The 26,909-nt window shown below is 31.5% G+C and overlaps 1 protein-coding gene across 1 annotated transcript in view; it reads right to left on the bottom strand.

The window, feature by feature from the left end:
* The window catches only part of LOC147072188 (uncharacterized), a 117,096-nt gene extending 90,511 nt beyond the window's left edge, over positions 1-26,585 (bottom strand). Inside the window, exon 1 of the mRNA XM_085946423.1 lies at positions 25,972-26,585. The gene's annotated coding sequence lies outside the window, so the exon portion shown is untranslated. The remainder of the gene's footprint in view (positions 1-25,971) is intronic.
* Positions 26,586-26,909: the final 324 nt, after the last annotated feature.

Raw genomic sequence — 26,909 nt, 5'->3', positions numbered from 1 at the left:
AAATAAGACAGCATTAAGTAGTTCCACGACTCGCCACTAGGGAATCTGAGCATTACCAATATCTATGCCCTCTTTTCTCTAAGACAGCTAAGAGGTGGGTCCCAAGATTGGAAATTTTTGTTAGATGGGTCGGAGCCCAGTCAACTTTGGGAACCACTGATCTAGGCAATTTATATGCCGCACTTACCCTAACTCACCTTATATAACAATATAGATAAACATTTTCAAATATACCTACTTAACACCATAATTTGAAAAAATATAGGTATTTACATATTTTTTGTAACTTTTTATTTCACACGACTAGATCATGTTTTGGTATGATGTTATTTCTTAGCACTCAAAAGCACTAATCTTCTGCATTCTACACATTAATCTAAACCACAGAACAACGAATTCCAAAACAATGAAGTAATTCATGTAATTATACGTTTGGGTGAGGGTTTATCAAAGTTGTAGGCGCCAGTGGGTAACTATACCCTTTGATTTAGTATCTACAAATTGGTCAGTGGTTTTTCAAATCAAAAATATTTACATACGTAAATAAATACCAACCTGATTAGAAGCTTCATCGATTCGATTATTATAGTCATACATATTCAGATGTAGATTGAAAGAGTTTCATTACTTTGTACAAATTTTTTTAATTGTGATTTTTTTAGAACTTAAAGATGCCGAGAAAATATATGTAGGCGTGGTTTTCATTAAAAGATGTTTTTGATAACAAAGAATTATAAAAGTTATTTAAAATAATTATTTTAATGGAAATTAAGTTGACTATAAATAAAACGAAATGCTGATGAATAATCTGTATCGAATATTTTTTTTTAAATACAATTTTAAATTATTTCATTGTGTATTTTGTTAACTCCTTTCTAATGGATACGCCATTTAAACAAGAACATTGGCATTTACGATTGAATGAAAATAATGATGTGCGGGTAATTGACTGAATGAGTGAACGATTTCAAATTTAAATTATTCCATCCTAAATAATGTGAGAAACAACGAGAAATACGAATGAGTATTGATGTACTTACCTACAAATTTACAAGATTATTGCTCGTAAATATTTGCTCGAAATTGCTCGAAAATAAAGCATTTTTCAATTTAATTATAGTTTATTTGAATATATTATTATGTTCCAACAGTTTAGTCTTTCAAATTCATGCAGTTATTTATAATTCAGAGGATTTTAAATGTTCTATTATTTTTGTTTCATTTGTGTTTTATGATTGTTATGTGCACATTAAAATAATATTATGATCCGGAGAAATAAAATTATTCTAGATCTAGGCATGTCCGGTTAGTTCTCTTTTTTGGCGTACTTATATTTAAAAAATGTATAACCTGTCCGTCTCAAATACTTAAATACGTTTCTAAGTAAAGGAATGCCACACAAGTTTAATGTCTACTAAAATAATGAGTACAAATTATTTGTAGTTATGTAGTATCAGGATGTGTAAAAACAAGGATAATGATGTTTTAATAATTCATATGTGATTTTGTACTGAACTGACGGACCGAACAACGTAAAAAAACGCCCAAACGAGCCTGGCGCCTTTAGAGGTGGTCCATGATACCTAATGTTAGCAAAACTATTAAGATGCTATCAGTTCGGTGACCGAACTTCAGTCAACAATCGCAGAAAATTTATAATTATAAAATATGTGGAATTTAATCTATTATTTTATTAATAATATTCTAATAACGTTAGCTTTAATTCATTAATATTAAGTATGTTTTATAATAACCGCAAATGTAGAATGCGACAAGTTTAACCTGATGCTTGGCGGCGGCGCTCGTATTTTAATTGAAGTATTGACAGGATTGGAAGATTCTATTTCCCACTTTTCCCATTTAATTCGGATAATTTTAGTTATATGGCAACATTGCAATGTCAAATGATTTTTCCTGTCATCGCCGTGATTTCATCAACATTGTTTATGGGCCAAATATTTTTTTTTTGTCTTTTTTCTTCTTCGCAGTGCTTACTTATGACTAATAATCTAATATCACTTTTTAAAACTTTTTGAATTATTAATCCACCTAAATACCCCACATAAATAAGAAACATCAAATTTAATGCTTTATGGAGAGGAAAAGCACAAGAGGGGATTTTAGTACACAAAGCTGCCGCGCATCAAGATAAACTTGTCGCAATCTAGACTCTATTGTAGAGTTATATAGAAAATCTAAATATATATACATATTAGGAATTCAGTTTTAATAAAAGTTATTTGGTCGTTCGTTGACTTTCGTTTCAAATAATTAAGTTGGTGGTGGGTATGTACATAATTTATTATGTACCGAACTACCATAATATAACGAATAAAATATTATTATCTATTATTAAAAAAAACGCAAATAATAAAGAATACACATTATTTAAATACTGTGGGGCCATGTTTTTAAAATTAATTATCAAACGTTTAAAAATAGGTGAATTGTCTGCGTGTTTGGTACTCCGGTCATTCCTGAGGGCCAGTCGGCTTTTCAGTGCCCAAACAAATGGGCCGCCCTGTAATCAGAATTGCCGCGCAATATCTTTCGCCGTCTTACCTGACAGATTAATGCCAGCTTATTTTCAAAAGGGATTTAGTATGAAAACCTATTACTATAAGGATAGTTCACATGGTATGAAATATTTTCAGTTAATTCATGAAAATATCTACTTCAATTATGTTATATTAATCTTTTGCAAGAGATTCAGCGTGTAATTAGTGTGGATACCTAATTCAGGTTTAAAAATAGTTTATCACGTGTATTAACCACACATACAAATTGGTTTACGGCATGTGCTTGGCTCACAAGGTGACATGTAAAATTAAAATATTATACCTACCAGATAAAGCTCATTTTTATATAAGGTGAATCGGTACAAATAAAAGCGACTACCTACCTCATTTACATAAAAATACATCAATAATGAACGATGTATTTGAAAAGAAATCTGATCCAAAAAAGTATTTTTGTACAAATAAAGGTGTAGCTATAGTAACCATTCCGCTACATCGAATTCGAATGACTTGCATATTTTGCTCGAATTCTCGGAAATTAATTTAAAAATGACTTCGCACAAATGTGCCGCGAAAAGAACAATATTTCACTATGTTTCCAAATTCTATAGTTCCAGATAATATGAATTGGCGGAAAATAAAAAAGGTTATTGGCAGCCCATTATTATTATTATATTATGGCTGCAATCCAAGAATCTCCCTAATACAATATAATTTCTTGGTACCAAGTGATGGATAACATTACAATTACATCAATCAATTTTCCGATTGTAGATAGGGATTGCAATACCGAATGAAAATACCAATACCGGTATTTTTGTATTTCCTATTGAATACCGGTATTAATACTGGTATTCGCAAAAATCTACCACCTATCTACAAATAGATATAATAAGTAGGTATATGTAAAGAAAAATTCTTCTTTCTATAAAATATTAATATTTTATAGCATATGTTATTGCTGGTCACCAAGGACGATGAAGGGCCACGGAAGTATATGTACTTGACTTGTTAAGCCTTTTATGTTAATTAATACATTTTGTTTCCACTGTCAATACCGGTATTATCTAATTTTTAAAACCGGTATTTCGGTATCGAAAAATACTGGAATACCGGTATTACAATCCCTAATTGTAGATAAATAACTTATTTCTGGGAAATATACATAATGATACAACATCGGGACAGGTCATTAAAAAGATTTTAGTTTAAAACAGAAAACTTTTCATTTTAATTTTAGAATAAGTAAGTAACTGGGCGGCATTCATTTGAAAATACTGATTGATCACGCGATATCGAAACAATAAACAATCTCCCTTTCTATGATAACAAGAAAAACCAAAATTAAACGTTGGATTGGTAGTACTTTCACCGAAAAATCAAATTATCATTAGGCATCACTCTCTTTACTATTGCATGATGAGCTATAATGTAATTACGACAAGGTACGATATTTATTATGTTCTTCCGTCTAATAACAAAACTGCGGAGAAATTTTCACCGAACTCGAAACAATACTTGCCGTGCTAGATGGCTATAATGCCTATAATGCATATAACCCCCGGAGGGAATATCTCAGTACATAATGTTTATTCAAATTGTTTCACGCCATATTTTATAAACATTTATATTAACAAAAAAGAGCAGTCTCTTTTACGAAATTAATAATATAAAATAATATACTGTTTATTAACATTTTAACAGTTGATATATTATGTTAGGTAGCTACCAATAATAATTATAAAATAACTAAATTACATAAGTAGTCATTATTATAATTAAGAAAATAAGTAATATAGGGAATTATAAAGATTAAAGACTATTCTTATTGTTGTATGTAGAATGTAAATTTTTTTTTTTTGTTTTTATGCAAAATATAGGTAGGTATGATATAAACTCAGGAAAGCCATTTCATAACTTTATGTGCTGTAAATATTTAATAATTATATCCTCTGTAATTAATACATGGAGACTCTAGGCTCTGGCTGACTTCAAACCTCCTTACAATATAAATTAATTCAATACACTTACAATACGATATAAAAAATAAGTTTTTTTCATGTTGAATAAAATTTACGCTATTTTGATTTTTTTGCGTAAAAAGATTGATGTGTGTATGCAGGTAGCTATATAGGGTTTTTTTAGTATTTCATGTCCGGTTTAGAGGCGCTCTGTATCATTTTGCATGTGCGGTGGAGTTGTATCACAAGGCTTTTCTACACATAAAATATTTACTTTGTGAAGGATCTGAACCGAGAGCCTTCGCTTTAAGAAAAAGTGCATATGTTGTAAAAGAGTCTAATGTGTACAATAATGTAACAAGCGTAGCTAGGATATCATTGTTGTATTCTTCTAAAAGTATTCGACATTACATCAATCCAGAATTTTGGAAATCTTATTCAAATTCGTTCAAAGGCAAACAACGGATGCCACGCAATGCAGACGTTTTATGACAACATTTTTCTTATATCGATGATGGGTTTGTGGATTATACCTAATATATCAATGGATATGCATACAGAGCATAGTAGTATATAAATGCTGACCCCTATATAGTTTTATATATCGTAATATATATATATCTACAGTTATATCGGTTATACAAGACACTCATCAGATACATACTGGCCAAAAATTATGATATGACCCTTTTTGAGAGAAAGTTGGTAAGAAGAATTTTCGGAGTCAGATAAGAAAATGGGGTTCTTGTCTGTTTAGTGGAAGCCAGTGGCAAACAAATTTGAAAAATAGCCGATATACTGGATTATTTGTTAGGTTAGGCCGGTTAGGGTATCATTCTTGAATTCCTGAATTTTACCGAAATCGGCTATGAAAATTGCCGCTGTTGCCACTTGGCTTTCAGTAAGCAGACTTGTACCGAAAATGGAATCTAACGAATAAGGGAGTTCTATCGCTTGTTTGCGGTGCTAAGAATACCGCAAGTTGTTAAGGCGAATGTTCGGCCTACCAGAAACACCTAGCGGAAAATACGAAGCTTGTAATTATAGACAATTTATTGATTATTTACATTTATAGTTTTTCAATAATACGTACTTATCTAAAACAATAAAAATTGTTGATATATTTTATTTATTTAAAAAAAAGATTGGCAGGTATGGATAGATAATATCATTGAATCAGCCAAGATTCACACCGGATTATAGAGCCAATGATGATGAGATGATAATACATAAAGTGGGTACCTACATGTTTTCCGTTCTACTCCTAAATAATACCATAATATTACTCATCATCACTCAGACTAATTAGGCATCAGATACCCCACCCCACCCCACCCCTTTGATAAAATATGACGGATCTCCTGTAATTACGCAGCGTTCATCTACGAAGAATGTCATATTAGTATGTAGGCATTTAGAGCCTTAAGCGCCGCCAACAAAACATAGGCAAAACGGCAATTTGGGAGGAAATGTGAAATAACAACACCCGTGATGAATTATTTATAGGAGGGCATGCATAAACAACATTTTATTACGTGGATAGTTTTATGACGATTCACGTGAATATATTATGGAACTTGGAACTATAGATTTCATATATTTATATGAATAATAGGTACCTACTGAAAATTACTACCTAGGCACTAAACTTGTTAGACTTAGAAAAATGACAGATTCTGCTTGCATTGCGGCCATGACGAAATCACTTTGGAACGGTGTTAGTGTCAATTTTATTGAAAGTAACGATACCAATACCTAAATAAGTCGCCTGTACTGCCACAAGAAGCTGACAATATTCTACCTGTACCGTAACTTAAAATTCTACCCCCAAAAATCTTATTCACCTTCTGAAGTATACGTATCATAATAAAAACTAAATATATTTTTGTGTTTTTATTATTATCCGAACGTGCCTTATTCGACGCGAAAGTTGTATACCTACTATTACAATATTGTGGTGTGACCACATTATAATAATATGTGTACAGAATAGTTGTGACATAAATTATGTTTGTTTTGTCTCACACAGTATCAAGTAGAGAATTCGAATCACCCTGAATACATGGATCTATGATATAATTTACCTAAGTTCCTCTATTTTAATTAATTTATGTAGGTACAGATTTTTTTACCCCTTGTGCGCAATATAATTTCGCTACTGCAAGGCAACCGTAATAAAGTTATTGCATAAATGTGACGTGTGACAGAATATTTTGATTTTAAAATTATAAAAGAAACATTGGTAGGTACCTATAGTTAGTCTGAAAAAGTTTTATACGATTTATTTACACATTGACTGCACAGTCTGGGAAAACAACAAATCAGTACTTAGGTAATAATAAATTTATCTGATATTAAAATGTTCCATAATTAGATAGCTGTTGTAGCTATGCTATAAGGTTTGTATTCCTTATATTATTATGCACACTTACTTGAAACGAAATTTAAAATGATGCTATCACTGGGATTAAGAAAAACATCCGATCCTTGCTGTAGCTTATAATAAAGTATTTGATATAAATGATATAATATTTAAAACATATTGAAAGAAAGTGTTATAGAACAACGCAAACTGCTTTAATATCTCTTAAATTGCTCTGAATGCATAATACCTATAACCATTTAAAAAAAATGTTAATACTTCACACAATACATAAACAATATCCACTACTGTTGCAATCCCAGGATCTCCCCCGATTTCCGGATCATTAAATCCCAAAATTGAAAGATAGAATACCGGGAATTATGGTTTTAATGTTATCATCTACTACTGAAATGTGAATTAAAGAAAGTGGCTAATTTATAACAAAATTAAATACGTATCGGAAAATAGGTAACACTAGCTTTCACGGAATTTCGGGATCAGAAAAAAGTGCACAAGTAATTAATAACCTAAAAAACCTTAATTTTACTCAGCTATATTAAAACTCAACTGTTGTGATATTTATGATATTATGTGATAATGCTATATAAATGAAACTCTTGTCATGTAAAGTTTTTATAAATAAATATATTTGATGAATACACAGTAGTGACAATATTGCTATGGTTCTTTGAATAATACAGGCATCATATATTTTATAGAAGTTTATTTACTTTGCCCTTTGATTATTGATAACAATTAAATTTAAAAGTAAACATTATCAAATACCTCTGGTTTCGGTTGCAGGTAGGTACTTAGATCCCGATGAGAAGGTATGCGACGCCTACGGGATGCAGCGTGAATTAAATTAGTTAGTCAACTCTGAGGCCACAATCTGAACATTCTTCGCATAACTTAGGAGGCTGGGTAGCTAGCTGAGGCTAAGCCAAGCACACCGCTAGAAGTTTGCCTCTCCGCACCAGGGGAAATCAAAAACAGTCACAATATATTCAGGTTTTAGATAGCTTTTTTTCGATACATTAGTTTGACCGTGCAACATAACACGTAGAAAAAAATCTAAATGTTATAATATTCTTCTTCCTTGTGGGGAATATCGCTGTTACTAGATGTCGGTAATGATTTCTAAAATATTAGCTTTTTATCAACTGCTAGGTAGGTAATATATAAAATGATGGTGTTCTGTTATGTGTTATGTAGGACTTTCTCCGTCTTCCAGGGCATGCAATTTCCCTCTATTATTTTTTAAATGAGTGGACAAATTATTCTAATACGAAATGTTTAGTAGTCATATAGTGGGAAAACATCAAATATAGGTAATCACTATTATTACTGTTGATAATAATGTTGGGTGGTATTATCAGAACGTCTATTTTCAAATCATTTTAAAACAAATTTCTACCAAACGTGTTTCACTTTTGTAAAACTGGGTTTTTGTTATAAAATTGTATATAAGTACAATGATACAAATAAAATGAAACTGAACACCAAAACGATTGCGATTATAGCAGTTGCATCAGTTGATATGATTTTTTCAGTTGAATCCAGTTGATTCGTATTATAAAAGCAATAATAATAAATAACTGAACTTTGTAATGTGGTTTTAGCTCCGAATGATTCGAATTCCTTGAATAGATAATCATAATATTATACTCAACATAAAGGAACGGCTACCGACAATGTGTCTAAGATGCTTCTTATTTTTTTTACGAATATATTCACGTCATATACTGGAGAATCTGGTGGTTTTGGCCCAGCGATCGAAATGGAAAATTTAATGAACCGGAGCGCTCGATAATTTTTCAAAAATATTAATATATATCTATTATTATTCACTCATGTAATTATTATAAGTAATAATATATACCTACTTATGTATATTTTATAAAAAAATGTGTTAGATTTTTAATTATGTGGGCTATTATCTCAAATGGCCAAATTATTTTTTTTCACGAGACGGAGCGATATTCTCGGGGATTTCGTAAACCGGAGCCGCGCTTCGGTGTGCTCCGGTCACTTCGAGCCTTGGGTTTTGCGAAGCTATGTACGAGTACCAAATATAAATGGAATGATCAAGTGAATGACATTACTGGGGGATATGTTCACTCTACCCTGGAAGATGCAGAGTTCCGCGAAGGGTGGAGAGGCTTGGTCACTCAAAACATAACAATATCTACATTTCAGACTGGTCACGATATTCAGACACTTCAGGTCACCAAGAAGAATTATAAACTCACATATTGGCTCTTCTGATCGGCAACATCAAGTAAGAATCAAGTTGATTTTCTTATTTATTATATAACGTGATTATGTTGTAATCTTGAGTAATATAATAAGTACACTTTTAATATATACCTACTAAACGTCAATGGTAATATTTTGAAATGTCACGTTATATGAGCATGCAGAAAAATAGATTGCAAAATAAAACATTATTTATTATTGCGTTGTATAAAGTATGGACCTATGGAAAGTATCTAGGTATGTCAAAACATTCAAAGTGAATTATTATTCATTGTGATCCGGATAACATTGTCTGAGAGTTGGATAAAAGTTAAACTGATAAAAAGAATATAATGGATGCTGGAGTCGTCTGGGTCAAATGTTCATTATTCAACGTCTGGGTATTATTAATAGAAAATAAACAAACACATAGGTAACTAGATAGGTCACCACAAAACCGCTATGAATGCTATAATTATAATATTACGGGACATTATTAGAATCATATAGGTATATCATGATACAATATATTTTTATAACGAAAATGGTAATATTATATTCAATGAAACTATACAATTATAAGATAGGTATGTTATAAAAAGTAGAGGGGAGTATTAGAATATTAAAATATACTAATAATATAATAAAGCCTAGGTGGATAATTATTGGTATAACATGTATAATAAATAATAATCAAGCATATAGCTAACAATTAAGGGGAACCGACTTAACTAACCATTCTGCGAAATATAATGCTATTATTGGAGTACCATTAAATAAATCCTTACCTAGGTACCTATATCATTAATATTCACAATGCATTGAACGATTAAATTAAGCCATAATGGGAATTGCCATTGAAAAACCCGCGGGATTTTATGTAAAGGAAGAGAAGGTCACTGATCAATATGAGTAATCATATATCTATTTAAATATAGGAGATAGGTAAGTATTATATTATTGACAACATGCGATCAAGGCCATCATTAAAATAATATATTACATATCAAACTCGATATTCATAGAATAGAAATATAATAATATATCATGGTTATGGGCCGCCTGACATGTTGTCCCTCTGCAAGTGGAAAACCGCTGGACAAATGCAGTTATACGGTAGTACCCTTGGGGCACTGAGCAACCACTGGGACGCACTAAAGTTCGTTGAATGTACGCGGCAGGAAAGAAGTAAGGACCGAGAATATTGAAAGAAGCTAAGGGAAGCCTTCGTCAAGCAGTAAATCGACCCATGCTGATGATGATATTACAGGTAGGTAATATTCAATTAAATTAGGCAGAACTAACAAAACACTTTCCAAATTGTAAATTTATTTTGCATATTGTATACTTACCTACATCAACGTGTAAACAGTGGGTCATGCGCCAAATAAAATATTATTAAATTGTTACAATCTATAAAACGCCTCCGTAATGGTTAAAATTTTAATTTTAAAGGATATCATATAAATAATATTTGAAAGTGCGTGGTGGAGAGAACTTTTGCTCCGACAGTTTTCGTATAAGCGGAATAAGTAGACAATCCACATTTAATTCACTTCAAAACAGATTAAAAGAGCTTAAAGCAATAAGTCATTTGAAGACTGTTGTTAGTGGTATATTTTATTATTAATTTAAAGTCACATAAATTCTGGTAAGGAATGTCTTGCCAAAATTAAATGCCCGTCTAGCAAGTGCCACTATTGCCCACGCCCTGCATTTTTGCATAGATGACACAGAACAGTAAAGTCAGATTATACTTAATAATTCATAAAAAAACATGATATTGAATAATTTGAAGTAAGTAAGTAATGATTTTTGTAAAATAGTACCTAGTATAGATATAATATCATAAAAGTTATGTAATAATTACCACTATTACCAGAAACCAAGACTATTTTTAAGCGACAGATACATAATATCTACATTCCTATTAGAATACTATAAGATGCATTTGACTTTAATGAAAAAAAGTATTCTCGAATTTTCTTACTGTTCGTCAGGACATGGTAAATATGGCTGCCTAACATCTTTCTCCACAGCATGGTTTCACGTTTCACTCCTCTCGACATTCAACGGAAACCAGAGCTTATGCCTGTGCAAAACCGATTGCATTCTTAATTTGGTGTGTCTATCTGAAGGCAGCTCTTCCTCGTCCTCTCCGACGTTTGGCTTGACAGAATACTAGGAGTTTTCCAGGCTGTCATATGAAAATTGTAGAACCCAACGCAGGCAAACCGAGAATAATCCGTATTGAATCTGGAGTTGGTCGATGATGAACTTTTTATACGTTTGGCGTTGAGACTCATAGCATCAGCCTTCAACATATATTTCAAATAGTTTTCTAGTGGTCTAGCTAGCTGCTAGACTCTAGTCTAAGTTTCAGAGTCCATACATAAATCAAATAACTATAATAATTGATTCGGAACATCAATACCGTTGCCACATGTTGCTACAAGTATGTAGTGTTGAAATAAGTAGACATTAGTATAATATTTATAACAACTTGATGTCATGCAATATTAAAATGTGTATTTTATCTAAAGAAACATCTCGAAATTCAAGGAATGCAAAAATCGTGGATAATATTTTAATGATTCCCCTGAGGGCAAACACGTGCTAACCAGCACGGTAGCCATTATCTATATTTTTACTGTAACTATGCAGAGGCGAGTGGTGATTGAACTATGGTGGGCAAACTAACAGTTTGGGCATTAATATAAAGAATAACTAACCAGTGGATCGATTTATTATACTTATTAGATGATAAAACCGTCATTATAATATTATATACACACAGCCAAATACACGATTATAAACATATGAAATGATAATATGTAAAAACACCGTAGCACTCAACGTTTGCGAATTTTATCGGATTTAGTCAATGACATTATTAATAGACGACTCACTCAATACAGTAGCTAGCAAGTAAATTCGCGCATTCGCATGCATAGGTAGACATCACACAATTCCATTATGCGATATCACGCATCGGGAATTTATAGCAATATGACCTTTATTGTAATGGCGTTAGAGCAGTGTTTCTAATGTCAATATTCATTTGAGCGAACCCGTTCTAACCGAACCATTCGGCAGACCCAACAAAAAGCATCAGGAATTTATAGCAATATCACCTTTATTGCAATGGCGTTAGAACAGATTATGCCATTCGGCAGACCCGACAATAAAGTGAGTGTCATTTTCTTTTCCAGATGATTCGTCCATATTATAATGTCATTGGATTTAGTTATTTTATTACCCTCAATTAAATTATGCTTGACCCATTGTATACCTGTTTAAGGGTTGAAGTATACTTTCACTTTCTATTCAATTTATTGTGGTGGCTAGGTGGTTAATCTGATTTTAATTAAGTCGTTCCCTACGTTCAGTAGCTCTACTGCACCCTAATGGGAAACTAAAAACCTCCCTTTAGGTACGTGTCATGCGGTAAGAAATACCCATTATGATTATCCCAAAAGTCTATAACTTAGCACACATCTAAATTAAATACCAGAATATTTAAGTAGAAACATTATTAGAATGTGTCAAACATATGAATTAAAATATACGATAATCAAAATTATTGTGGATGCAGATAGAGTTAAAGTCGTTTACGACGCCCCTTTTCATAAGATGTTTCCAGTTAGTCATTTATTCAAGTGATTTATTTATTTTTTTAGTGAAAAGCACTAGTTATGCAAATATATTTGGTTACATTTTTTTGAAACGCGAAAAGATAAATAAGAATTATTGATATTACTAGTAAGAATACTAAGTAATGTACCTATATTAATTTCACGAAACACTAAAGCGGTATTTAGAATATTGCGTGGATGTAAATCTATTGAATACTTTTCAATTCTATTGAAAACACATCAAACTAGGTAAACGAAATGTCAACCATTGTTTTCTAATAAGTCGACATTCTGTTGAATTTCTAGCTGCTGCCGGCCCGGGAATATTATTTCACGAACAAAAGGCATGAAAATCAATTACGTGACAAAACAAAAGCCTTCTACCAGATGAAAATATCAGAGACTATTTTACCCCTCTTCGCGTTGAACTCATGGGATTATAATGGAATAGACACGGCTCGGTCCCGTGAGCGCACATGACAATCGTAGACATTTTTATCAATCTAATTTCGCAATCAGTGCAGTCTAGTTATTGATTTTTGAAAGTAGTAGGTATAATATAAAATACTAATCTCAAAATATAGTATATTTTTCAACAATAAGTATATTGAACGTTATATTAAATACCACATATCAGACATGTTTAACTTCAAGTGGCATTGGACTAAAGCACTCTCTCATTTTCATTTTACAACTTGAGCAAACGTTGAGCTACTTACACAATTTTGCATACGTCGTGAAAATTATACTTTTTTGTATTCATTTGGTACTCATTGTCAAACTGAGCAAAGAGTATACTGTGTAACGGCAAGAAAAAACTACGCCTCCGTTTAAAACGCAAAAATTCACTTCTTCTCTTTCTGCCACACCTGCAGCTGGTCATTAATGATGCAATACGAATCAAGTGATATGACGGGAGTCACGCGGGATTCCTCATGGTTAATTTGTAAATATCTTTCACGTAAGCTGATTAAGCAAATAAAAATGGCTAATGCTGAGGTACCCTTGAAAATCTCAATGATTAAAATTACATTTGAGTGTACACCCTTTGTTACGACTAAATTCACATTATGGTGCGATCGACTAAAACCCATTCCGCGATTGATCGGTCGATCGCGATCAACGTGTTGACCATGCCTGCCATATATTATTATACTCGTATTATAATCAATGCTGATAATGTGATAATATAAAATGCAAAATATATATTTTTATCGGATCTTGGCTGCGCCTACCAAAAAAGTGGAACCGTGGGTCACGGTTCAATCCAGCTGCTGGACAAAATATGTATTTGTTTTTCAATGAGTGTTTAATTCAGTGCAATGACCTACTGGAATGGGCGAATGGCTAACTATCATTATTCGTAAAAATCTATCAATATAACAAATAATAATTATAAGTAAATTACGTTACTATCTGGGTATACAAATAACATCAAGATTCATTAGGTACTTAATGATATGTAAATCAACATATTATTATAAGATAGTGTTTTCACATAATGGCGTTATAAATGAAACTGCTATCGAATAAAAAACTACATTCATGGAATTTAATATTATCGTAGTCTTAAAAATCACGTGACAACCTAAACATTTATCAAACTAATAAACTTGTAGAATTGAATACATCCTAATACCAAGGTATTATCCTTGTTGTATTACGAAATGTCTTCAGTGGATCGCTTTTTAGCTTTAATCTTAATAGTGTGGAATCAATGATAACTGTTTACATATTTTTATGAAAATATGAGACAAGAAATATTATAATTTAGTACATACTTAATATTACAATATTAATAATAATAATACTCATAGATTGAGGTGGTATTTCACAGAAGAAATTGATTGTTACTACTGGATAAGTACATACTATTATTATGAAAGAAATAATAAATATTCTATCATACATTGTATTATTGAAAAATTTTGATATTTTTTACGGTTTGGATTCATATTACGATATAAAATTTCCATCTACATTTTTTAGTATACTAACGTTTTAGGCTTCTGTCCTATAGGGCCCACGTACACCCTACACACCCCCAGGGTGTCTGAGGCTATAAATCTGCCTAAAAAAACTGGGAAAGCAATTTCCCCTCGCTTCTGCCTCGGCCTAGGGAAACGCCACCGAGTGGAAATGTAATTCCATAATGCTTTCGGCACCCTCCAGCAAATTCCACCAAGATTCCATCATATTCAAGTCCACCGAAAGGATTTTAGGGAAAATGCAACAACACTACATTGCATCAGACGTATTGAGTTAGCCATTGCCCTTATAGAAAAAAATATTGTATTAAAATGTTTCTAGGTATGCTATGGGCGATCGTACAAAAATTGTGACACTTTTTCAGTTATACTTAAGATTTGTTTTCGTTAAATTAATACTGAAGACGCTGAAGACGCACCTGGCGCGTAATGATCAGGCGGCCGATCGATGTAATTAACGTGCATTTTAGAGGTGGTAATTAAAAACTCATTATCTAGTCAGCAGTGAATGAGTTTTAAGAATACACAATATTACAGATGGTGTACCAAACCATAATCGATAAAAAATATTCTTCCGTCAGTAAAATATCTCAAATTATGTATGTTTCAATGGCATAATTTTAGATATTTTATGGATAACCGAATATTTGTTTACTATCTGCTATGGCTTGGATTAGGCAAGGTTTAAGTAATTGAATATAAAAAACTAACCAGCACCATCTGCAACTTGTATTCTTATTTCCATGACAACAAATAAGTATGACTGATAAAGTTTAGTGTGCACTATTTATGTCAAATCTTAACAGTTTACCTCCACCCCTCGCCACCGAATTACATAAATAATGTAGGTACACATTTTTAGGTAGTAGGTAGGTATCTACAGTTACCCACATAATAATGCATCAGTAAGGGATGAAAACACTGAAAACCAAAGCATTATTATAGCGAGAAATGTAGTTTATGTGACACAAACAACCCCGTCTGATCAAAAAAAATCATAATTCAGTTCGGATACATCTAAAATTGTTGGTTGACGTACACACACTGTGTCGTTCTTTTCTGCACGACGTGTTATATTAAATGCAATTCATTTATGATGATCTTGAGACAAAGTAATAAGCTCATTAGCTCTATGTTATCGTAATCATGATGTGATGTTATTGTCAAAAATCCCTGCATTTTTGCTTCGTTGGAATGGAACATTCAGGACAGGGGGCGTAATAGCACCTAAATACATATATAAGTATATATATATATATATACATATATATTTCATGACTTTTAGTATATTAATGTACGATTCCCGTAGAAATGGCGATTATAATTAATTTATTTAACATTGTACAAGAGTATCCTATTATAGAAGTTTTTCATTCTAGTATCTACATATTGAATATAATTACAGTGGAGTTGGTACCTTTCTCCGAATTTCGTGAAGATTACTAAATATCATGAGAAGAGGTTCAAAAAGTCTTGAGTCCTATATTATTTCCTATACAATTTAGCTTCTTGAAATATTTTCGCATTACACATTGATTTTGCGATGTTTTTCATTGCGTTAATCATAAAAATACATGACGTGTAGCAATTATATGACCCATTTTGTAGAATTAAATTCAATTTTGATGCCTACAATAATAATTAATTGCAGCAATCTCACCTGAATTTTTGCTTTATCGCATCTGTTTTAATTACCTCGTTTAATTAAATACATCGCTTCACAGTACAATGACTTTTACTGAGGAAACCGTGAGAACGTCTTATCGAGTAATATGTCGATGTTTTTTCATACTATCTATTTGATAATTAATAACGCATTGCATATTCAATTCTACGTAAATTGTAGTTTAATAAAAAAATAACCTTTACTTGCGCAATCGTCATTGAAATTTAAATTATACTTAACATCATCGTACCTATGAATTATATTATAACTAACTTATATTTTACAAGTATTTATTTATTGTATTATCAATACGTACAGTAAAAACGAAACAATGATGCGGTTCGTCGATTGTATATGTACGTATACGTACGAATACGCGGTCATCGGCTGCCAGGCATTTATCACGGCTCGCATTTATACGCACGCACACTATCGACCGACCGCATTATTGTTTCGTTTAGAAGGCTCCAACCTTCGCATTGGATTAGCCAGTTCCTCACCGGCCATGGCAACTTCGGAGCCAGACTCCACGAGTTTGGCTTGATAGTAGATGGGCCGGGTTGTACCTGCGGGCATGACCACCAAGATGTTGAACACATCCTCTGGGATTGCCCGCTTATGGAGCTGTTTGCCAGGATCCGTCCTCACACGGACCCAATTAGTCATGGAGATCTGATAGTAACCGAGGCCAACTTTGCGGCATTCGAGAAATTTGCAGCGTCGTATGGGGAGCGGGATAGTCCCAACTCTTCTATAGACTCATCCATTTCAATTCGTGACACTCAGTATGCGGGTACACAGAGTGCTTAACGTCAGCGGACAGCAGAGCCAGTCCAAAAAATAAAAAAAAATCTTTCTTAACTTTCTTCTTTAAGCACTACTATGGTTGCAGTATCAGTCCCGTACGGCTCCGTTTCGGGACGGAATGAGTACTTAAAATCACTTCTTTCAGACACGTTTAAAGCGTCATAGAAAGCGGCCGTGCATATCCACGGCTGTGCATATAATATGACGGGTGGTGGTGGGCACTTTAACGTATGTACCTAAGTAGATACTTTCTATTGATTAGTGTTGGAGTATGCAGGTGATCAATCCACATCTCCCGTGTTCATTTCTTAGAATATCGATATCTACTCACCCTCACCATGCAACGGTGCTATAGGAGCGATCTACACATAACGTGGTAGGTACTAGAGTAACGAAAATGGCGCGATCTTGTGTTTGGCCTGGTCTATGACAGAGCGAGGTACAGAAATAATTTATAATATTTAATTATATGTTAATATAAAATATAAAAATTCAAACCTTTCAATAAACACTAGATAAATATACAATATGAGACGATTTTGCGAAATAAAATCTGAATATATACGTATAAATGTACTATATTGTTTTTTTAATGTTTTTTATAATAAAAATCTATGAAGTACTGTACGAAAACATTTTCTTGGCTACATGTTAAAACTGTGAACTAACATGCTCCGCACATTTTTAACCGCAATTCCATTATAAGCTCCTCCCATTTAGTAAACAAGAGCGCCTGGAAGCGTAGCCAAGAGGATGTTTTCGTACAGTGTCGGCATCTATGTAAATAATTAGGTAAATCATAAAATACGACATAACATTGCAACGGTAATAATATCTTCTCACACCATTGCATAAATAAGAAAACAAGGAAACAGAAACATAAGATTTTGAAATTACAAAATATTGATTGTATGCTTTCATTATTAAATTTGCAGATGGCACAACCAACCATTGGGAATGTTTGATTCTCTTGAGAAAATGGTCGGTATGTCTGTGAAAATTAGCCTCATTCATGGTAATATGAGTAGGTACAACTTCTAATATTCTACAATATTAGGTATAATGTAAGATACTTATTGTTGGAAAATATGGTGGTAGCAGGTAATAATTATTATTAGGTAAGTACTTACTAATAATGTTATAATAATATTTTAATATTATACTTGTAATTAACTTTTTTAAGGTCCCTGCGACATTAGTTTAGGAAAAAAACCATACCTATGCTAATTTTTATCATATTTTGAGTAAACATTTTTTTTAATAAACAGACAAAATTATCTCAGATTCAATTTCACTAAATAACCTTAACCCAATAGTATATTCTGTTTATATAAAAAACAGATCACGTGAAAGCGAAAGAAGAGTGATTTAATTTGCGAATGGACAATTGTTCTCTGCTGCATAATAAACAATGTTTGAACGCAAAAAACGCATGGATTCTTAATTCGAGTTTCCCGCGGTGTAATTTATGTATTTAGAGACTTGCGCCCTTGAATATTTTTAATGCAAAACCATGGCAAAGCCGTTGAAAACAATTCAAAATACTATCAAACATCACACTGTTTGGCGTTTATTTCGTTACGGTTCGTTGAATTATGTCCGATAGAAAAACGATTCGCGACGTGGGCAGGTGCTAATGTACCTGAATGAGTCATTAGTTAATGGGAATGATGACTTGATGAGTAACTACGTAAAAAATTGAGTGGATGACACAGTGGAAAAATGATTTAAGGAGGGAATTTAAAGACTTATCAACCATAAAATGAAATGCATTCAATAATATCTACAATCGACATAATACCTAATAGTCTATCAATTTAGGATACCTCTGGGCGATACATTATTTTTCTTTTAACGGCCCACATGCTCAGCGTACGTCAAAATGGAGCTTTTATGCTATTTTCAAAGCATGATCCTGGACATTCCTTAAACGTTGTAGATAATCAATTTACATCATTTTGAAGCCTTATCGTTTATATTTATTTTAAACATTTCGCACCGTGAGTGTAAAACCATAGCAAGTGCAAATTTTTCAATTTCGAGATTTAAATGCAAAACAACTGCAAAAGTCATAAACTTGATAATGTAAAATTGAAGTTACTGCAAACTTAAAAATGTTCATTAAAAAAGACAGATATTTGGGTTTTACAATACAAAGATTTTCTTCCATTGTTAATGTAAAACCATAGTATCTGCAAATGATTATCCATGACTAATTGTGAAACCCGAGCATCAGACGCATTCTTTTGGTGAATGCAATGTGGCATTGTTTTTATTATTGTGATAGCAGGCAATTATTGAAATGATTCAGTGTTAAGACTTTGATAACGCATCCAAACGTATTCTACAACACATTATTGTTTCCTTTGATTCAAGTAATGTAGTGCAGTGTATTTTGTTTTTATCAAAAATAAGTTTAAGGATTCGAATGATGGTGGAGTTAGCTTTAAAAGCTGAAAAACTTCTAAAAAGGTAAGACTTTGTGATAAATATTATACTAAAATGATATACAAAACTAACCTTAATATTATTATTGTTATGAAACTTATTATTATCGACTTATCTTATGTACCTATGTATTTATTTTATGCACCTACAATAATAAACTCTTTCAATTAATACAACAGTATATCAATCAGATCTATGATATTTTTGTTTTTGCAATGTTACAGATTTTCAAAAATGTGACAAGTACATTTCCTGATGCTGAAGAACCCATGTTGGATATAGATAAGGATGCTGCTGGTTTGCAAGAGGAACAATACCCATTATAATATAGGCTTTTTTCAACCAAACAAGGACCTATGTGACTTTTGTGAAAAATATAAAAATTGCAGTAGCGAAGAGAAAAATATAATTCAAGTTAAATAATATATGACATTCATCAAAAAAAATAAACAATTATCGAGAACACAGAAGGCGAAAGACGAATAAAATAGTATGTTGCTATAATCTGCAGGCCGTATTATCAACACCAAATGCCCAGATATCAGTGCTATATTATAAAAGAAAGCTTTCAACTTATAATTTTATCATCTTACACACATTAATAATAAAAATGGTTACTGTTTTGTTTAGCATGAAGGGACTACAAACAAAGGGGCCAATGCAATTGGTTCTTGTGTTGTAAAATTTTTGGAAGATAAATCAATTGGGAAGGAAGTCATTTTTTATTCGGATAATTGTGCCGGACAGAATAAAAATAAATTTATTACAGCAATGTATTTATACGCCCTCCAGGATTTTAATATCCCAAAAATCACACACAACTTTTTGGTCGTAGGACACACCTAGAACGAGGGTGACTCTATAACACTCTTGCATAGAGAAACAAAAAAATAGTCTTGAAGTCAGGTCCAATTTATATACCAATACAGTGGATTCCAGTGATTCACTGGAAATTGGCACTGACGAGATTTTTGATTTTCACAAGTTAGCAAATGAAATGGGCAATAATTTTCAACTCAACGAAAATAGTAAAAAGGTTAGTTGGGTAGACATTTGCGTTATTGAAGTGAGGAAAAACAATCCTTATTGCCTGTTCTATAAAAATAAGTATGAAACAGAAGTGTTTGATGTAATAAATATTAGAAAACGTCAGGGCGGACGTCAATCAGTACAACCTCAACTACACAAAGCATTTATAAAACCACCTCGGATCTCCGAAGCAAAATTAAATGACTTGATTTCCCTATGTTCATCAAAAGTGATACCAGAAATACACCATAATTTTTATAAAAAAAACTTTCATCTACACATTTAAATACAGATTCAGATAATAATTGACGTCGATAAAATTAATTATAAAAACATTACAATTTGCTATTTTTATTTTGGTTTAAAATTGTATGCATCTATTTTAATAAATTATAGTTAGTAAGCCTAAAATATCAAAATATTATAGGTAAATATCATTTTTGATTTATTTAATAATAATATAATATATTATATTATAATGGTATTACCAAAGTTCCCAATAAAAATCTTACTGCAATTCAGGTAACTGCGAAATATCAACATTTTCTATGCATCATGAAAGTGTAAAACCATAGCAACTGCTAAAACTTGTAATCTTGATGGATTTATATGAAAAAAAATAAAATTAATAAAAGAACATGTCATAATGTATACATACACCAAATATTATTGTTTTATTTTGGAAACTCTATTTATCCTGACCAAATGAAAACTTCAAACCCTTATATCTCCAAACTATGTAATTTGCACATACGTTGGTTTTACACTCACGGTGCGATTTGATGACTGCATAAAGTATTTTTATTACATAAAATAGTATTCTTTTAAACCCGCGCGTTACAATGATCTTACTCCCTACTGCATTTATCGTTTGTCAATTTATGGCTACGGCCGTATGTTGTAGCTTAGCCACTGGAAAATGCCAATGGAAATGGCTTATTTCAAAAAAATACTACCTTATTCTTAGGTCAATAATTATTATAAAGCAAACATAATTCGTAGAATGTTTATCACATTTGAATGGTCAGACATAGTTTATAATCAGTATCTTTAAATGTGTATATCTTGCCCATTTTTGAAATAATAAAATTCCTAATTCTTGTCAAATTTGGGATCACAGAGATTATCAATATAATTTTTTATTGTAAATATTTCACTTTAATAATGTCGACATAAATTTTACTAATAGTTTTATAAATGCTTTTAAAAATTAATAAATATAAAAAATCTTAACACCACTTCACATGGACGTACTGAAATATGACTATATTCTAAAACATTAGTGAGAGGTTTAAAAGAATACTATTTTATGTAATAAAAATACTTTATGCAGTCATCAAATGTTTAAAATAAATATAAAAGATAATAAGGCTTCAAAATCATGTAAATAGATTATCTACAACGTTTAAGAAATGTCCAGGATCATGCTTTGAAAATAGCATAAAATCTCCATTTTGACGTACGCTGAGCATGTCCCCCCTTAAATTCGAAAAAAAATATGATCAATTTGATGCTGAGAATGTAATTACGTATTTATAACTACATAAGCATTATTTTAATTATTGGCTTGTGAAAATCATGAAGAAAATTAAGTTGATATTTGATTTTTTTTTTTAAATATCTTCACACATCGCGTTAACCATTCATAATCAGTAACATTGTCATTTTGAGTTGGAGAAATAGAAATAATATTTCCTTATATAGATTATAGAAAATAACATTGTATGTTTGGAAGGTCTAAGTAGCAATCTATTTAATGATAATTTCGTTCGAATACTGTGATAGATATAAAAAGCTTTTCTACAGAGATACATACCTACTTATGTTTATGATTAATAGCAGTAATTTGATAGGTCAAGTAATTTCAGGTAGGATAATATTTCATGTTTATAATGATCTTCGCATGTTAAAATAAATTACTTAGGTTTTATTCTAAGTAAAATAAAAATGATGACATGAATATATTATAAAAAACATTATATTCTATGACTAAGTATTATTTGTAGTGATGACGAATACTTGACCAGGTATTATTATTAATTTTTTTTTTGAAGAGTTCGCTCAAAAAACACTGCAAAGCAGGTGGAATTTCATTATAATGTTGACTATAAAGATTAATTTACACTTGGTTAGCGTGCGATTTTTATCGCAGTTAAAAAACAATGGGCAAGGTGAAAACGGAGATTGGATTGTTGCAAAGCGAGTACCTACCGACACTCTATCATCATTATTATCTATGACTTTTTAATGAAATCTTCGGTATATCACAGCATCACACGCATAGTAATGTAATGGATCTAAGCCGAGAAAAGCTAGGCGCCTAATTCGGCTCGGCAAAAAACAATCGAGTAGATACGCTTTCACATAGATCTTTTGACATTTCGGTCGGAGACTGAGGACTGTGGGAACTTAGATTAGAAATTGGCGATTGTTTAGCACCAAATTACAATCTAAGCAAGGGATAAAAATCAAATTAACCAATTAATTAGTGCACAATAATATGGCGATAGCATGATTGCGAGGTTTGGGTTAAACTAAGGCACGAAGTCGTGTGTCTGAGACTACGAGTAAGTAATAAAATGCATGAAAATGATAAGTTCTGGCATTATAAATATTTTACTCTTTAATAATCGACTTTGATTTAAACATACATAGGTACATAATGTTAAGTTACTAATACTTATATAAAAATAATTAAAGCAATGATCACAAATAAAAAACCAAGAAAAGGATATTTATTAAAAATCACATTATAAGTTGGATTGTTTGGGGCCCTATATATTCGGTGCTGTACCTTACTGTAGTTTGTGAAGAGTCGAACTGGTGTAGAAAATGTAATGTTGGAAAATCCAAAATACAGAATATCTATGTAAGTAGGTACATCATTTAAAAGTCTACATATTTGAGGAATGGTTTTATTTAGACATTTAGAGGAACTGAAATAAACTATGTAATCGGTAGAACATTATTAAAAAATGTTACTTAAAAACATACACGCGAAGATGTGTAAAAATGAGATAGGGAGGTAGGTACCTACCTATAATAAAAAATCTCTTTATTAACATAATTAAATACTATTATTGTTTCTCTGGTATGTTACCTGCCACTTATTTGTTGGTTTCATAGAAGATTATCGCTTAATGATACGTTGCTTTGACCAATGAGTCATATAATAGAAATTCATTTTACAGATCATTACCTATACATTACTTGGCAATGTTGTGCTGCGACGAATTAATCGGAATTGTTTTCATCATTTTAAGGAGCGTTCATTAATGAATAATTAATAATACATATTATTATTAAGACAAAACTAAAGAAGTCCATATAAATTAATTTTATTTTTATCAAAAGACAACAATGGAATAAATACTGAACTTTATCATTGCTTATAATAATTATTGATTAATCTTATTTCTTGGGCAGAGCACATGACGAACCAGTCAATCATCCAGTGGCTATAAAATAATGGCTCTCTACAATAATATGGTCATGATCCCCTACCACGAGGGTACGACCAAGAAGAGAAGATATACATATTTATTTATTATAAAGATTATTTATAAAAACGCATATGTGAACCCACGATGACCGCGCGGCTTAAGCGTCGGCCTATAGCATCGTGGGTCCCAGGTTCGAATCCCGAATCTGACAACTACTCAATGTATTGTTTTTCAAATTGTGGATGAGTCAGAGTATGGACCCAATAGGTTGAGCAAGTGGCTGACATCCATTTCTCGTAAAAAGAAAATCTGTTAATACAAACCTTTACTCTGAAGCTCATATTATTATGATCTTATTAGAATCGGGCATGGTTGAAAAAATATGTGAACCAAACCTAAATACCTAAGTTCATACCTACTTAAAACCTACATTGAAATGGCAGCTTCCTGAAGAGGGATAAATGGTCAAGGGGAAGAGCATTAATTTAACTTGAAAACGTAATTCACAAAAAATATATCTTACTTTAAATATATATATCAATAATTGGCAACCAACGTTATAGAGCTTAAGTACTTATAATTTAATCGACAAAATACCTCACAAAATCAAGTAAAAATCTTCTAAAAAATGGAAATCGAAAATGTAGAGAGATACCTACTAATTTCAGAGCATGTAAATTAAACGAACCTGAGAAAAGAAAATGGTGAAGAAAGTTAAGTTTATGAAAAAAAAACGATAATATTACACTTTAATCCATTTTAAACGTGACCGTTTTCATACAATTATTGCAAATAATAATCTGAAGAATCGTTCATTTTTTAGATAGGTAGGTATGCTAATGCTAATAAGTACTGTAAAACCGATTACCAAAAACTAATAATTTGTCGTGAGTGTGACACTGGAAAGTGGCAGGCGTAAAATATATTTTTACGATAATAGTCTCTTGTGACTGATTGAAATATTAATATATTAATTTATAAGCTTACATTAGTCCAAGCGGGTGGCCATGGCCCCCATGGACCCCCGACACCATCGCATATAATAGGTACCTAGTTAAATTTAAATATATTCTAATTATGTATGTATATGTTATGTGAATATTATTAATAATACCTACCAGTACCCATGTAAAATGATGCAACATAATAAAACATTCTTTTGTGTTCTACTTTACACAATATTAATGCTAAAAGTATGCTTATTATATTATTTTTATCAATAACAATGCAAGATCAGCAACTTACTAACTCTATCGATCGGTGCAATCAATATATTTTTAGGAACAAATGCATTGATTATTATTTACTTAATAATAATGTTAATTGTAATTACCTAATCACAATTTAATTAAAAATTATATTGAAGTAATCAACTACATATTTATATTATTGTAGTTAGTAGTTATCTTGTATACTTTGATATACCTATGTATATTTGCAAAGTTAATTTGACTGTTGCTGAACGGTACAAAAATTATTAGAGTAAGTTAATTGATAATAACTTACCTGTATCTACCAAATGAGGATTATTACATTATTAGTATCGCACCCATGACTCACTTATTATCTAGGTACCTTTATAAATGATTCATGTGTACAATAATAAGTTTATTATCAGATAAAATTATAACAATATTTATATAGTAGATTTGCTTCCTACACTATTATTGTGCAGGGCCTTGTTCGGAGTAGGTACCTACCTGTGTAATAATTATTTGACAAAAATGCAATAGGTACTTAAGTACCTACTACAAAAGTATATAGTGAACAAAACACATTGATATAGATAGGTTATAGATTATAGAAGAAGGTAAAATTAATATAAGGTTGATTCAAAGTAAAGTGTTAATATTTACAATAAAAAATACTTACGAGATTGATATTAATTCTGGAATTGCGATTGCTGGTTAAGAATCAATAAGTAAATTTATTAATTCAGCTGATTAATCTGCAATACTGTTTATTAAAAAAGTGTTCACAGCAAATAAATTATTAAACTTTAAGATTTAAAAATAGAAATGATATCACCGGCTAGCCAGAATCACTCATCTCTATGCAGGCTGTAGGTATTGATTGTAAAAATCCACAAATCTCCAAAAAATACCTATTTTAATTCTTATTAATCACAATACAACTACATATTATTAAAGCACTTCTCGTATATATATTTCACAAATCAAAACAATGTCACTAATTATTATTTACCAGTGAAGAAATATTTAAAACATTGGCACGGAGAGTCCATTTGGTAGGTATGCATTAATGATATAATAAAACTGGTTTGTTAAACACTAGTAATCTTTAAAGTTTTGATTTTATCTTCCCGAGTTTTATAACTGAACTCGTGATATGTCAGTGTACTCTTGTTTATTTGTTGTCGGTTGCTATGCAACACGCGGCAATCCAGAGGTATTTATTTCACAACAAAACTTTTTATCAAACACACACCCGGCACACCCACACTCGACGAGAGCTGGAAACAAACTAAATTTTTCCGCGCACAAAATGTTGCCAGTTGCCACCTGTCAATTATTTTATTGAATGTAATATACCTAAGTATTTTTATTTGTAAATCTTTTATTAAATACATATTATTATTTTCCAGAACAACGAACGCAAGAAACATACATTTGGTGAAGTCAGCTTCACAGTGTCGTTACTACTACATATTTAAAAATGGGTTCGCAGTAGATTTATAAAAGGCGTCTTTTATGTGAGTAGGTATCTACCAATACTGAATTAACAATGTATACTTATATGGGTTTTATAAATTGTTATACGTTATAAAACTATTGGTTACAGGAGTAAAG

Source organism: Rhyacophila brunnea, unplaced genomic scaffold (assembly GCF_057557595.1).
Source record: "Rhyacophila brunnea isolate RB1 unplaced genomic scaffold, BYU_Rbru_1.0 scaffold_2, whole genome shotgun sequence".
In the NCBI taxonomy this organism is placed as follows: domain Eukaryota; kingdom Metazoa; phylum Arthropoda; class Insecta; order Trichoptera; family Rhyacophilidae; genus Rhyacophila; species Rhyacophila brunnea.
This window is presented reverse-complemented; position numbering and strand designations above follow the sequence as displayed.